The following is a 13003-nucleotide window of genomic DNA, read 5'->3' on the forward strand; positions in this document are numbered from 1 at the left end:
TTAAAATTAATTAATTAATTGATTGATTGATTTAAAAAATAAAACAACAAACAAATATTATCTCACATAATAACGAGGGGCAAGAATCTATGGATAGTTTAGCTGGGTGATTCCAGCTCAGGGTCTCTCATGAGGTTGCAGTCCAGATGTCACCTGGGGCCGCAGTCATCTGAAGGCTGGACTGCGGCTGGAGCATCTGCTGTCCAGATGGCACACTCCGGTGAGCTGGTTGTCGGCCAGAGGCCTCGGTCCCTCGCCCCGTGGACTCTCCATAGGGCTGCTTGTGTTTTCACGTGACACGGCCGCTGGCTTGTCTCAGCGTGAGTCATCTGACAGAGACAGAGAAAGGAATGGAAGCTTCGGTGTCTTTGGTGACATATCCTTGCGAGTCACATACCATGATTTTGACCATATCCTATTGGTTACACGGGTCGTCCGTATCCAGTGCAGGAGGAAGTACACGACGGTGTGAACACCAGGAGGTGGGACTCGTTGGTGGACGTCTTGGAGGCTGGCTGCCACACCACCAACTAACTCCACACACATCCTGAGAACTGCTAAACCAGCACCTACTCTACGGGGATTAAAATGGAACTGAGAAAGATGTAACTAGCCCAGCCTCTCCACCTGATGTAACTAAGAGGAGAAGCCACAGATGGCTTTGCCTGGCCCAGCTTTCTAAGCACCAGACCCCAGCCCTTTTCTCCAGCTCAGTTTTGCCCAGTCTCATCCTTCAAGGAGGCCGTGTTTTCCCACGCTGCTGGTCCGGGCTGGGCCTGATGTCTCTAGTGGGCCAGTGGGCTGCAACCTCCAAGGCAAAGCCCAAAGCCAAGAGTCTCTCTGCCCCAGGTCAGCTCCCAGCCTTGGCCATAGCAAGACCGACTCCTCTTGTCCACGTGCGGAGCCTCTCACGAAGTTTCTGGTTCCAGCGTGAAGGCAACTCTAGGAAGCATGAAAATTGCCAACACTTACTAAGTGCTTATGGTGCGCTAGGCACTGTGCCAGCAGCTTTGCATACAGTCTATCACTTAACTCTCAACTGACCCTAAGAGGTAGTTCCTATATTCCCATTGGATACGTAAGAAAATTGAGGCTCTGGCCAGTCGAGAAATGTGGCCGAGGACACATAGCTAAAAGTAGCACAGCTGAAATGAAGCTGGGACTGTCCGGTTCCACAGCCAAAGCTGCTGACTACTAAGCGATCCCTCCACCTGGAAAGCAGGAGGGACCGACAGGTCCGACCCTGTGTCACGAGGCAGAGTCTTCTCTGGCTCCGGCGGCCCTGTCCCTCCCACTGCGGCAGAAGATCCAGCGACTCCCTCGCCTCTAGGGCGATCTTCTGAATCGTTAGATTTCAAATACCAAAATGCCTTATACAGAATGACATTTACAGACAATCATCGACCAGCAAGAGAAAGGTGGCTCTTCCTCACCCGCTCCCTCGAAAGAGGTTTTTAATAGACAAACCAATAGCTGGGACGACAACCAATCGTTTAAAGTAAAAATATTAGCATTGTACGTTGATATGTCTTATAGATGGAGCTGTAAAATACTTGAAGCCAAGAGTAAATTTACGAGAGTAAATTTTCATTCTGTAAGATTCTTACTTCTTATGTTAAGTGTCACAATATTAAGTCTAAATATACTGTGATGAGTTAAGGATGCATAGAACAACCACTAAAAAAAAAAAAACTACAAAGACATATAGATTTAAAAAAAAAAGTTGGCGTCTTAAAATTAATATCACCTTTTTAAAAAGGATCCTATAGAAAGCAGGAAAAGAGAAATAAAGGAACGAGACACAGGGGAGACTAGAAAACAACTAGTAGGTGCAGTAGATAGACTCCTAAATGGCCCCCCCACAATCCCCGACTTCTAGTGTTCACACCATTGTGTAAGACCCTCCCCTTGAGTGTAGACCAGACCTGTGACTTGTCTCTAACCAACAGAACGTGGCAAAGATGGGCTGTCCCTGCCCTGATTATGTTACATGAGATTATAACTTCTATCCTGTTGGCAGACTCTCTCGTTGGCTGGCTTTGCTGAAGCAAACTGCTACGCTGGGAGCTGAACTCTGGAGGAGCCCACACAGCAAGGGACTAAGGGGAGCCTCTGGCCAACAGTCACAAGAAACTGAGGTCCTCATTCCGACAGCATGAAATGACCTGAATCCTGCTGGCGGCGGTGGAAGCGGATCTGTCCCAAGTCGGGCTTTCAGATGAGACTCTAGCCCTGGCTAACACCTTGATGGAAGCCTTGCGAGAGATCCTGAAGCAGAGGAACCCAGCTAAGCCCAAACCGGATTCCTGGCCGCAAGGACTGTGGGGTGATAAATGTGTGTCTCTTAACCACTGAAATGTGTAGGACTCTGCTGTGTGGAGTCTTCCCCTGCAAGATCAGGCAGTAACTAGACACAGACCCTATTTCATAGAGCTCACTGCTTTACTCACCTTGCTTTGGCCCAGCGAATCTTCTTTTTATTTCGTGGACACACCAAGCTCCTACCCACTTAGGGCCTTGGCATGTGTGTGTTACTGAGATAATCAGAATCCTGGCAGAAAAGAGATGGCACCATCAAACAGGATAATTGGAGGCCAGTTCTACGGGCGAATTGTCTATGGATCTATGACCAAGATGTAGGAAAGCCACCTGGTATAATGCAATGTCCGGAGCTAGCGCCCCCAGGGCCTAAAGTGGGGGCCAAGGAGATGGAGCCACTTCCAGAATGGGCTGAGCTGTGGGGTGGGAGTCTCCATCCAGTCTGTGCCAGCGTTCCTGGCTGGCACACCCAGTCAGCACTCAGAGGACAAAGGAGCCTTTGGCTGCAGAACAGCCCCCTGCACAAGGGTGAAGAGAGAACCTGGGGGTGCAAACAGCATATCCAACGCAGACGTTGTGCCCGGCTTCCCACCTAAACAGCCATTCCTCCGAGTACACATCAGATTCTGCACTCACCTTACCTACCTGGTCACTTGCTTGTCGCCAAACTCCTCTCTTCTGGATGGAAGCTCCAGGAGTGCGGAGGACCGTGTCTGATTTACTGCTGTGTCCCCAGAGCCTAGAACAGAGCTTATTAAAACAGAAGCAGTGCATTCACACAGCCACTTGGGAGAAAACAAATGGATGAGTATGTAGGTCACTGCCGCCCCCCCACCAGGCTGAGAGACCCTCGCAGGCAGCCGCATTCTCTCCATCATTTGGTTTTCGTTTTTTGTTTGTTTTTTAACTAATAGAAACTGCTCTTTTATAGAGCAGTTTTAGGTTTGCAGACAAATTGATCGGAAAATACGGAGTTCCCAAATACCCTTTCTATCTACCCCCCACGGTCTCCCTTTTGTATTAGTGTGGCACACTTGTTACAATTGATGACCCAATATCGATAAATTATTATTAACTAACTATAGTCTATAGTTTACATTAGGGTTCACTCTTCCTGACAAAGGCATGATGACAGGTGTCATCATTACCGTATCACACAGAATAGTTTCACCGCCCAAAAGTCCTCTGGGTTCGCCTAGGCACCCTTTCCTCTCTCCCTAAAACCTCTGACGACTACTGAAATCTTTACCAGCTCCATCGTCAAAACATGTAGATGGAATCATACAATATCTCTCTCATTTTGGATCCCTGTGGCTGGACGCTACAGGGGACCCACGGATACTTTCCAAATACACAAGGGAATGGATGGAAGGACTTAGAGATGCCCACATTCGATGGGGTTTTGAGTATGTCCGGAAGTCATGAGCCCAGGCCTCTTCTCTATTTGGGACGAGAAACCTTCATTTTATTCCATTTTTTGCCCTCTCGTCTCCCCAATCTGACTTGCAATCCTTTTTAAATTATATAGCGATTTCCTCCTATGAAAGCTAATTTAGGCGCCATAACAGAGACTATATTTAATGTAAATGGAAGAAGTAGAAGCAGAAGGATTTATGGTAATAATAACCCACTTGTAATAACACGGAGTGGGTCACCTGCTTAAGATACAGTGGATTAAAGAGAAGGAAATTTACCTCCCCAAAGTACACGGTGTCACCAGAAAACTGCCGGAGCGCCGAGTCGCGGATGGTCTTATTAAATCCCATAGATCTTACTGAGCTTCCTACGGGGAGAGGGCTGCTTCTTTTCCTGGTTTATATAATGGCCAAAGTGGACCTGGCAGAGGGTACAGAGCTGTTCCCCGAAAGGCCCGGAGGCCGGGGCCCAGTGGGCAGAGGGCCCCGTCCGCACAGAGCCCCACATGGGGCCACATGCTGCTGGGCACGGAGTAGAGTCCCAAGGGTGGGAGTGGGATTCCAGGCACGAGGAGCGTGGGAGAGACGGATGCAGGAAGCAGGAAGCAGGAAGCAGGAAGCAGGAAGCAGGAAGCTGGCCCTTCGTGAGGATGGCTCTGATGCCAGTGATCCCACCCCGCCCAGGCGTGGAGCCGAAGCTGAAATGTGAAGTGAGAGTCCTGAAAGCTGAGGTGCAATCAACGCGGTTCCCCAGGGGCAGATAAGCAGAGTCCAGGGGGCTTTGGCGAACCAGCGAGCACTGCGCATCCAAAAAGACTTGGAAATCGAAATAAATACATACATACATACATACATAAACAAACAAACAAACAAACAAACAAACAAGGTCTTAAGGCCTTATAGCTCAGGAGTTGGAACACTGGTCTTGTAAACCAGGGGTCATGAGTTCAAATCTTGCTGGGGCCTAGTTAGTGTTCATTATAAAAAAAATAAATTAAAAAGGTTGGGTGCGAATCCCAGCCCCATCTCCCCAGCTTGTGTGAATTTGAACAGACTATAAAACTTGCTTCATCCATTCCCAGCACTGAGTCGGTTCTCGATCCGGGTTCGTTCCCCTGGGGAAAAGGCCCCAACGTCAGAGCTGCCCGAACCAGGAGGAAGGCAGCCTCCTTGCTGCTGGCCAGACTCAGAGCTGGATGTCTTCTCGGCCACAGTGACACCAGCAGAGCCCCTCCTTGACTCATAAGGACCCTCGTTCCCCGAGAGAGACGCCAACCCCTAGCCCTCGCCTTCTCCCCCGCCTTGGAGAAGCAAGGGAGGATGCAGAACCGGCCTGCTGTTAGCTGGAGCTCTGCAGCTGGTTGTCCCATCCTCAGCCCCCTCCCCCCTCCTCCTTCTTCCCCTCCCCACCTCCTTTCTGTGTTAATGGTTTGTTAGGAAATGGGTAATCTGGAGAGGATCATTAATGCAGTGAACAGAGATATTGCACTAAAGGATTATGGCAGCTTCCCTAGTGCACTGCGGCTTTTTTAATGTGTTTGCATGAAATCACCCCATTGTGAGAGTGTCCTCATGGGGGAAGATGAGGTGAAGGGGCACCATGCCTGAGAATGAAGGTAAACCCATGTCTGCTGAGGGAAAGTGGTGGCTTCCAAGAGTCCCCAAAATCCCAGCCCGGGACCCCCTAAATGACCATGTCTCCATCTGAGGTCTCAAACCAAGGTGGATGCTGCACCATTCTAGACAGGAGACCAGTCTTCTCCCTGCAGGGGAGGGTCCTGGGCCTGAGTTCCTTCCCCAGGGAGCCTGAATAAGGAGGTTCTGGAGCGTGAGACGAGGTATTATTTGCTCTGGCAGAAACGAAGGTCAGGCCAGCCCCAGAACTTGCACCGGAAGCCACAACTCACCTCCTCCAAGTCTTTGCTGGCACCCCACCTTCCCAGCGAGCCCCTGCCCCCACCGACCACCTTGTTTAATCTGCAGCCTACCACCCCCCTCTGCACCCACCAGCCCATCCTTTATTCCTGTTTTTTCTTTCTATCATTAGTGCTTTCAGCCTTCTGACGTCTCACCAACTCACTGAGACATCCCCGAGACCACATTCAGGTCCCCCACTAGAATGTCAGCCCCATGAGGGCCGTGACCGCTATCTGTTTTGTCCACGGATATTTTCCAAACGGCTGGAACCGTTTCTGACAGGTGACGCTCATTAACTGCTTCTCGAAAGAACACATGTCTGGGCCCCTAAGAAAAGAGCCGAGCTGTCGTCCCACCTCATGCACCCACCATTCCACGTGCTGTTCCTACATCTCCTGGAAATTTCCATCCTGGTGCAGAGCAATCCAAACCTAACCCTCGTCGTCCTTCAATCTAAACAGCACAAGGCCCTTCCTAAAATGGTTGGGGAACCTGAGGCACACCCTATGTTTCGCTCAGATTCAAAATTCTGCCCTCCTCTGAGGGTGCCTGCAATTCCGGGGTGACTCTGCAGGAGGCTGGGCAGACAGCCCAGTCCAGGGGCCTCGTTCCACTGATGGCTGCCCAGCTTCTCCTGCTGCAGATTCTCATCATCCTAGATTTTTTTGCACTTGCGGATTGCAATTAACATTAGCCTTGGAAGATCTTCTCATCAAGGTTCTAATGAAGCCATTGTTCCCGGCGCCAACGTCCCAGCCCCCGCACCCCCCACCCCATGCTGTAGGAGCTGCTTTCTATCTGGGCTCTTGGGCTGTGATGGGGTTCCTGCTGGAGCTGGAGGAAACTGATACAGAACTCCAATGACCCAGTCACGTGGACAGGACTTCCCATGTCCCCTGCTTGTCCAGGCCAGAATGCTCCCTTCCTCCGTAGCCCCGCCTCATCCAACTGCAGGGGACCAGGTCGTGGATTCTGACCCTGCTAAGCTCAGGTCACAGCCATATCCTCTCTGCCTGTCCCCAACCCAAAATAGAAGAGGCAGGTAAGGTCACCTGCAGGCTTTTCATCCCCCGTTTGTCCGCTGGAAGCCTCCCAGCCAGGCCTGAGAGCTGACCTGGGACCTCAAAACCTCATTTTCACGTTCCTCTTGGGGTCCCTCTGAAATGTCGGTGTCTTAGCCTGGGTCCTCCCGAAAGCAAGAGTCTGGGGTGAAGATGTAGGCAGGGGTTGGGGGGCTGGAATTGGGGAGGTGACTCCAGGGAGCAGGAATCAAAGAACCAAGAGGCCGAGACAGGAAGAAAAGAAAATCAACACAAGGCGTGCTACCGAGATGCTGCTGGGAGCAAAGGGACTCATGCCCTAGGGCCCTCCCGAGGACGATGTAGAATGCCTCCTGGGACTGCACCCAGGTAGGGCTAGGGAGGGAGCATCACCCACGCACTTCCCGGCTCACGTGATCATGGACGGAACCAGCACCATGGGGAGCAGCTTGGGGCGGGTAGGGGGGCGGGCGGCAAAAGTGAGAGCGTGTGCCTTTCCCTGAGGCACCACCTTATGAACGCTGCTGAAGCCTGCAGGGAACCGTCTCCTGCTGGCCCGGATCAGAGCTACGAACGAGTGGATGAGGGTCAGGCACCAGACCGTTGCTCTGTAGATAAACCTTCCTGCAGACCTTCGAGGAATGACTCATCACTTCTAACTCCCAGGTAGAGAGTTAGTCTGCTCCTTCCAGGTCTGGGTAAAGAAAGGAGAGAGGGTTTTTATATTGAGAGCCTTTTTATAGTGTTTCCGGGCGTTAGAAGCCCAAGGAAACCAGTGGCCTGCATAGCTGTAGAGTCAGAGGACGGCGTGGGGGGCGGGGGGCCTGGAGCAGAGCACTCAGCTGCAGGGGTGGCTGGGAGAAGACCCCTCTGCCCAACTGTCTGTCTGAGTTCAGAAGCCAGCACAGGCTGTCTGTCCCCTGTCTAAGAATAGGCGGGCTCCAAAAATGCTTTGAAAAATCTGCTGTTTGGAGCTGGAAAGCTTGGAGCACATCTTCCCACTCAAACAAGACTGTGCACAGCTCCGGGGCCCCAGCCCAGCCTGCAGGAAGCCCAGTGAGCGCCAGCCACCAAACCACAGCACCGCGGACAGGGTCAGTGCATCGTAAGGTCCAGGGGAACTGAGAGCACATAGTTGCCCCAGCAATGAGGTCGAGGGCCCCCCTCAACCACCGAGCAGTGGAACCAGGCAGTTTCCAAGCTCCAAAGTTTAGATGGCGATTCCTAGAGCTGGAGAAAAGATTCTAGCAAAGGGGGATGAGGGACGAGATGACAGTGGTGAAGGGCCAGGGCCTCTGAAGTTAAAAATAATCTCCCGGAGCTGCAGAGGCATGGGGAGAGACTAGGGGGAGGTGACACCGTGGCCTCTTTCTGGCTGTGTCTCAGCTGATGGGACTAGCCCCTGCCCAATGCTGATTCCTAGGTCACCTGGATTCCCCACCTTGCTTGCTCAGGCCTCAGCTCCTGTAAGCTCCTCCTCTGAGGTCCTCATGCTCCAACTGGGATTCGGTCCCCGCCCACTTTAACTTCCCAAGCCCCCGGCACAGCCTTCATTTGCTCTATGAGCAAACTGAGGTCCAGAACCATCCAGGAAGTTGGTGGCAGAATCTAGAACAGGACATAGAGCCTCTCTCCCACGCTGGTGCACTTACTCACCAAGAAGTGAAAAGGGGACCCATGTTATGCGGCGGTGGAGGCTGCTCGACCTCTGCCCCGGGACGGTAGCCGGAACGTGTCTTGGGGGAAATTACAGATATCATTTTATTTTCCTGTGAAAAAAATAACCATGGAAAACATCTGCAATTACAGCTCATCGCCGCTGACTGTGTAACTGCAGCCTAAGTACCTGGTAATCAGAAGACAGGAGACAATGAGGTTTTGGCTTTATTTAGCACCTTTCCACCTCCCTACCTCAACCTCAAGCCTTCCTGGCCATGTGACAGGGGGAGCCGGGTTTGCGAACACTCGATGCAGCCTTTCCCAGCCTTTCTATATCAGGCCACTGGCCTTTGGCAATCTGTCGAAATCTCAACTTGTCTCCTTTCCCCAGAGGTCAGGCTGAGTATCACCGGGCCACCTGGCCCCTCTCAGCCCATCTCTCTTGTTCATTAATCTTTTTCTCGGTAGTTATTGAGTGCCAGCTACATGCCGCTCATGGAGAGAGGAGCAGATGGTGCAGCAGTGGACGAGCCGGGCGAGGCCCTGTCCTCATAGAGACGATCGTCTGGTGTGAGAGGCAGACGACGACAAAGCCAGCGTCTGAATAAGAGAATTACAGCCTGTCGCAGAGCTATGTACGGGGTGACGAGACAGAGGGCAACGTGGGGAGGACACTGCAGGGTGGTCAGTGAAGGCGTCTCCGAAGAGGTGACATGTCACACCCCAGGTCCCCTCCATGAGGCCCCTTCTTTGCTCTCTCTCTTGCTCACTCCCTCTCCCCGTCTCTCTCGCTCTTTTTTCCATTCATTTAGCAAATATGAGTTGAGACCCTACTATATACCAGGCCTCGGGGCCACGACAGACCCAGCCCTGACCCGTGAGCTCTCAGTCCACGGAGGAGACCAGCAGCTAAGCAAACCCGTGTGCACTGGTGTCTCGGGCCAGACCCCCAGGTCTTCCTGGATCCCCCTCTCCCTCACTCCCCACATCTAATCCAGGAGCACGTCGCATCAAGTCCACTCCAAAATCACCCTAAATCTGGCTCATCCGTCCGTCTCCACCGATCGCCCTAAACCCATCATCTATGGCCTGGACTCTGGAGGGGCTCCTAGCTGGTCTCCCCCATTCCATCCTTCCAAAGGCAGTCTCTTAAAAAATCAATATGAGGAGAGAAGGCAAATTAAAAATCAGTGAACAAACATAAAATAAATAAAAATGGGATTAAGCATTACATGAGAAACAAATGAGATACTAAGATAGTAGATAATCCGGGGGACCACCTGGAGACAGGTACCACTTTGGTCCTACCACCTACTCCATCACCTGCTGCAGCAACTGGCTCCACACAGACCAGCTTCTCACAGGTGCCTTGTCTCAGCCTATGCCGCGACTCCTAGCTTCCTTGTTCGAGTCTCCTCTGTCACTGTGGAGGGGACAGCTGAGGGCCCTCACTCATGGACAGCCCCAGAGAGCAAAGAACCAATGGGAACAGGAGCCCACGGATGAATGTTTTCCCCTTCCATCCCCTGAGCGGACAGCCCTGAGACAGATGTCATGTGGTCCCAGGGGATCAAGCACCAGTGGCCTGTGGCTGTGACCAGCCTCTCGTACTGACTTCTCCTCCTTCGTGGATTCACCCTGTCTTCCTCACTCCCACCCCCAAGAACCGTATTCCCAAATAAACTACCGATCGCAAGCCCGGGCCTCAGGACCTTCCGTCAAGAGAATGAGAGGAGGGGGAGGGCGTGCCAGGAAGTGGGGACACGGTGAGCACGGATACAGCAAGGACGGGTGACACTGGATGAGTCTGAGGAAGCAGAGAAGGTCAGCGAACCTGGAGTCTGGCCAGCAAGGAGGAGAGTAGCCTGAGAAGCGGGGAGGGGTCGGCAGCCCACGCAGGGCCTTCTGGGTGAGGCCGGAGTTTGAACTTCAACCCGAGAAAGTGGGAGGCAACCAAAGGGCTGAGGCAGGAAAATTCCCGTGGCCAGAACGTCTTTGGGACGAGACCAAAACGAAGGCCGCCTCTCGTGTCCTTCTCCTTCAGGCGCTCGCATCCCTCTCTCCTGTTCCCGGCCCCTTCTCCTCCCTGAACCTGCCTCTCCTCCACCATTGTCGTCCCTGTGCCTTCTGCGCCTGCCCATCCCTCTGGTCTCCGGCTCCCACCAACCTCTCACCCCTGTCACTGTGCCTCCCCAGCCTTCGCCCCCACTTAACGGGACAATGACGAGTGGAGCCGTGACACAAGGCGGAGGAGTGATGGTGACCGTGTTTTCTTAGCCTGCCCAGGACAAAGGCTTGAGAAAGTCCACGGCACTTGCAGGGGTGATGGGCAATGTGTGAAATCGGGGCTGTTGTGAGGGGTCTCAGATAAATGTGTGACGTGACTGCGTCACGAGACTCAATGCAGGTGTCAGGCTAAGAAGAGCTCACGCTTCCTGGTGGGTCCCAAGGATTCAGAGATGAGCAGTGTGTGGAAGATTGGACCTGGCAGCTGACACTCCTGGCTCCTCTCCAAGGTCCACCGCCACTCACCGAATGACCACAGGTAAGTTACTGAACCTCCCTGAAACTCAATTCCTTCATTTGGAATAATGAGACAATAATGCAAAATTCATTAGGACTCTTGGTCACAAGTAACAGAAACACACGCGAACTAGTTTAAAACAAAGAGAAGAATTTACCCTCATTGAACTCAAGGAAAGAGATGTGAGCAGGCTTCCAGAAAGAATAGAAAGAACAGGGTGCACGGCTCTCGCTCTTCGTCTCTCCAGACCAGCATCTTCCCCGTCCCAGGTAGCTCAGGAAAAGCGGGGACACAGAGGGAGCTGGCTCCGGGGTTTATGTGGTAAGATCTGGCTTCCTGGAGAGAGACTGATGGCTTTCTTCTGTCCCAATTCCAAATTCCCAGGAGGCAGCTGGCCCAGAGCAAGTCAGGTGACACTTGTGGACCAGTCAGCTGTGGTCAAGGCATCATTGTCTGCGGAAGGAAATCTGGGTGACTCAGCTCGACTCAGATCAACCTGGACCAAGACGCTCCAGTTGTGGGTGAGCTTGCGAAGTGCTGACTCAACCACAAGATCTTTACGCTGATGGGGGCTGGGCGGTTAATCAACAGGTACCCACCACATAAACCTAATCCCACAAATGGGGTCACGTCAATGAAGGGTCCCCACCAGCAGCGTGCAATAAGTGGGGGCCCGCTGGTGTAACCCGACCTCCACCATGCTGTGTGTCTGCTCCTCCAGCAAAGCTTCCTCAGAGCCATCCACAGCCACCTGTCTCCACGCCACGGTCTCTGCTCACTGCGCCAAGGGGACCAGACCCACACCTCTGAGGCTGTGTTCATCAAACTTCTCCTGGTTGTCCACATTGCTGGACTCGAGGACATCCTCGTGTTCTTACCCTACAGGATTTCTCAGCAGCTTTCCACATACTCCCCACTTCGTCCCTCCTGCAGTCCTCGCTTCACTGGTCTTGGGGAGCCTACCTTCTCCCCGTTTTCCTCCCTATTGATTTCTCCACTTTACCTCCGGTCCGTAGCTCTCTGTCTCATTTCCTGGTCCTCCTTGGCCTGTCAAGATTGCTTAACTGGTTTTCCTTAACAATCAGGGAAATACACGAATTCCTCACCCTGACCCGTGAGGCCCTAACGATGGGGCCGCTCCCGACCTCCCCTGTTACCTCCCTGTTACCATCACCCACTCTGCTCCTGGCCTTCTTTCCGTTTCTCTCACACACCAAGCTTATTCCTGCCTCTGTGCCAACTGTTTCCTGCACCTGGATCGCTCCCCTCCCACCCCACCCCCCTTACACACACGCGCACACTCACTCTCTCTCCAACCCCATCTCCATGTGACTTCTGGCTCTCGTCTTCCAGCTCTTGGCTGAAACGCCACCTTTTCCAGGAGGACTTCCCTGATGGCTCTGTCTAAAGAAGCTGCTTGATTGCTTCACACCCATCATCTATCTATCTCTCTGCATAGAACTCATCGCCCTTGGTACCTTTTAAATTCGTTTATTTGTTTCTACTCTATCGCTCACCAAAATGTAATCTTCATGAGAATAAGGACTTCATTTCTTGTATGTCTTCTTCTAGCTCCTAGGTCTAAAACAGTGCTTGTCACGCAGTCAGCATTTAATAAATATAAAGAAATAATCAAGGGGCAAACGGGGTAACGAACTAGCCATTGTGAAAAGAAAGGAAGACCAGCGGTAGATGAGAGAATGCGACGACTATCTGGAAGGCAAAGGTGGAGGACGTGGGCCGAGGGAAGCAACAGAGTGAGGATGCAGCGGCCGGGTGCTCACTGAGGGGGCGGAAGTGAGTCAGCTGCATAGAAGACCCTAGGAAGATTGGGGCTTGCTCTGGTCAGCCACAACCTGCCCAGGGAGAGGAAATGGGGAGGCAGTGTCAAAAAATCAGGCAGGTCAGCCACAACCTGCCCAGGGAGAGGAAATGGGGAGGCAGTGTCAAAAAATAATGGAAAGAGAACATATTGGTCACTCACCATCCTCTAATCCCGCTCCTACCTGACAGAGCAATAGGCACACAGAGAAACCAGAGAGGACTCCTGGCTAAGTAAATGAAAATGCTTGTGGAGAATGGAGGGGTGCCGGTGCATGTGTTGGTGTTCTCGAGTGAAGTTCCTCTCA

The sequence above is a fragment of the Pteropus vampyrus genome, unplaced genomic scaffold (assembly GCF_000151845.1).
Source record: "Pteropus vampyrus isolate Shadow unplaced genomic scaffold, Pvam_2.0 Scaffold72, whole genome shotgun sequence".
In the NCBI taxonomy this organism is placed as follows: Eukaryota; Metazoa; Chordata; class Mammalia; order Chiroptera; family Pteropodidae; genus Pteropus; species Pteropus vampyrus.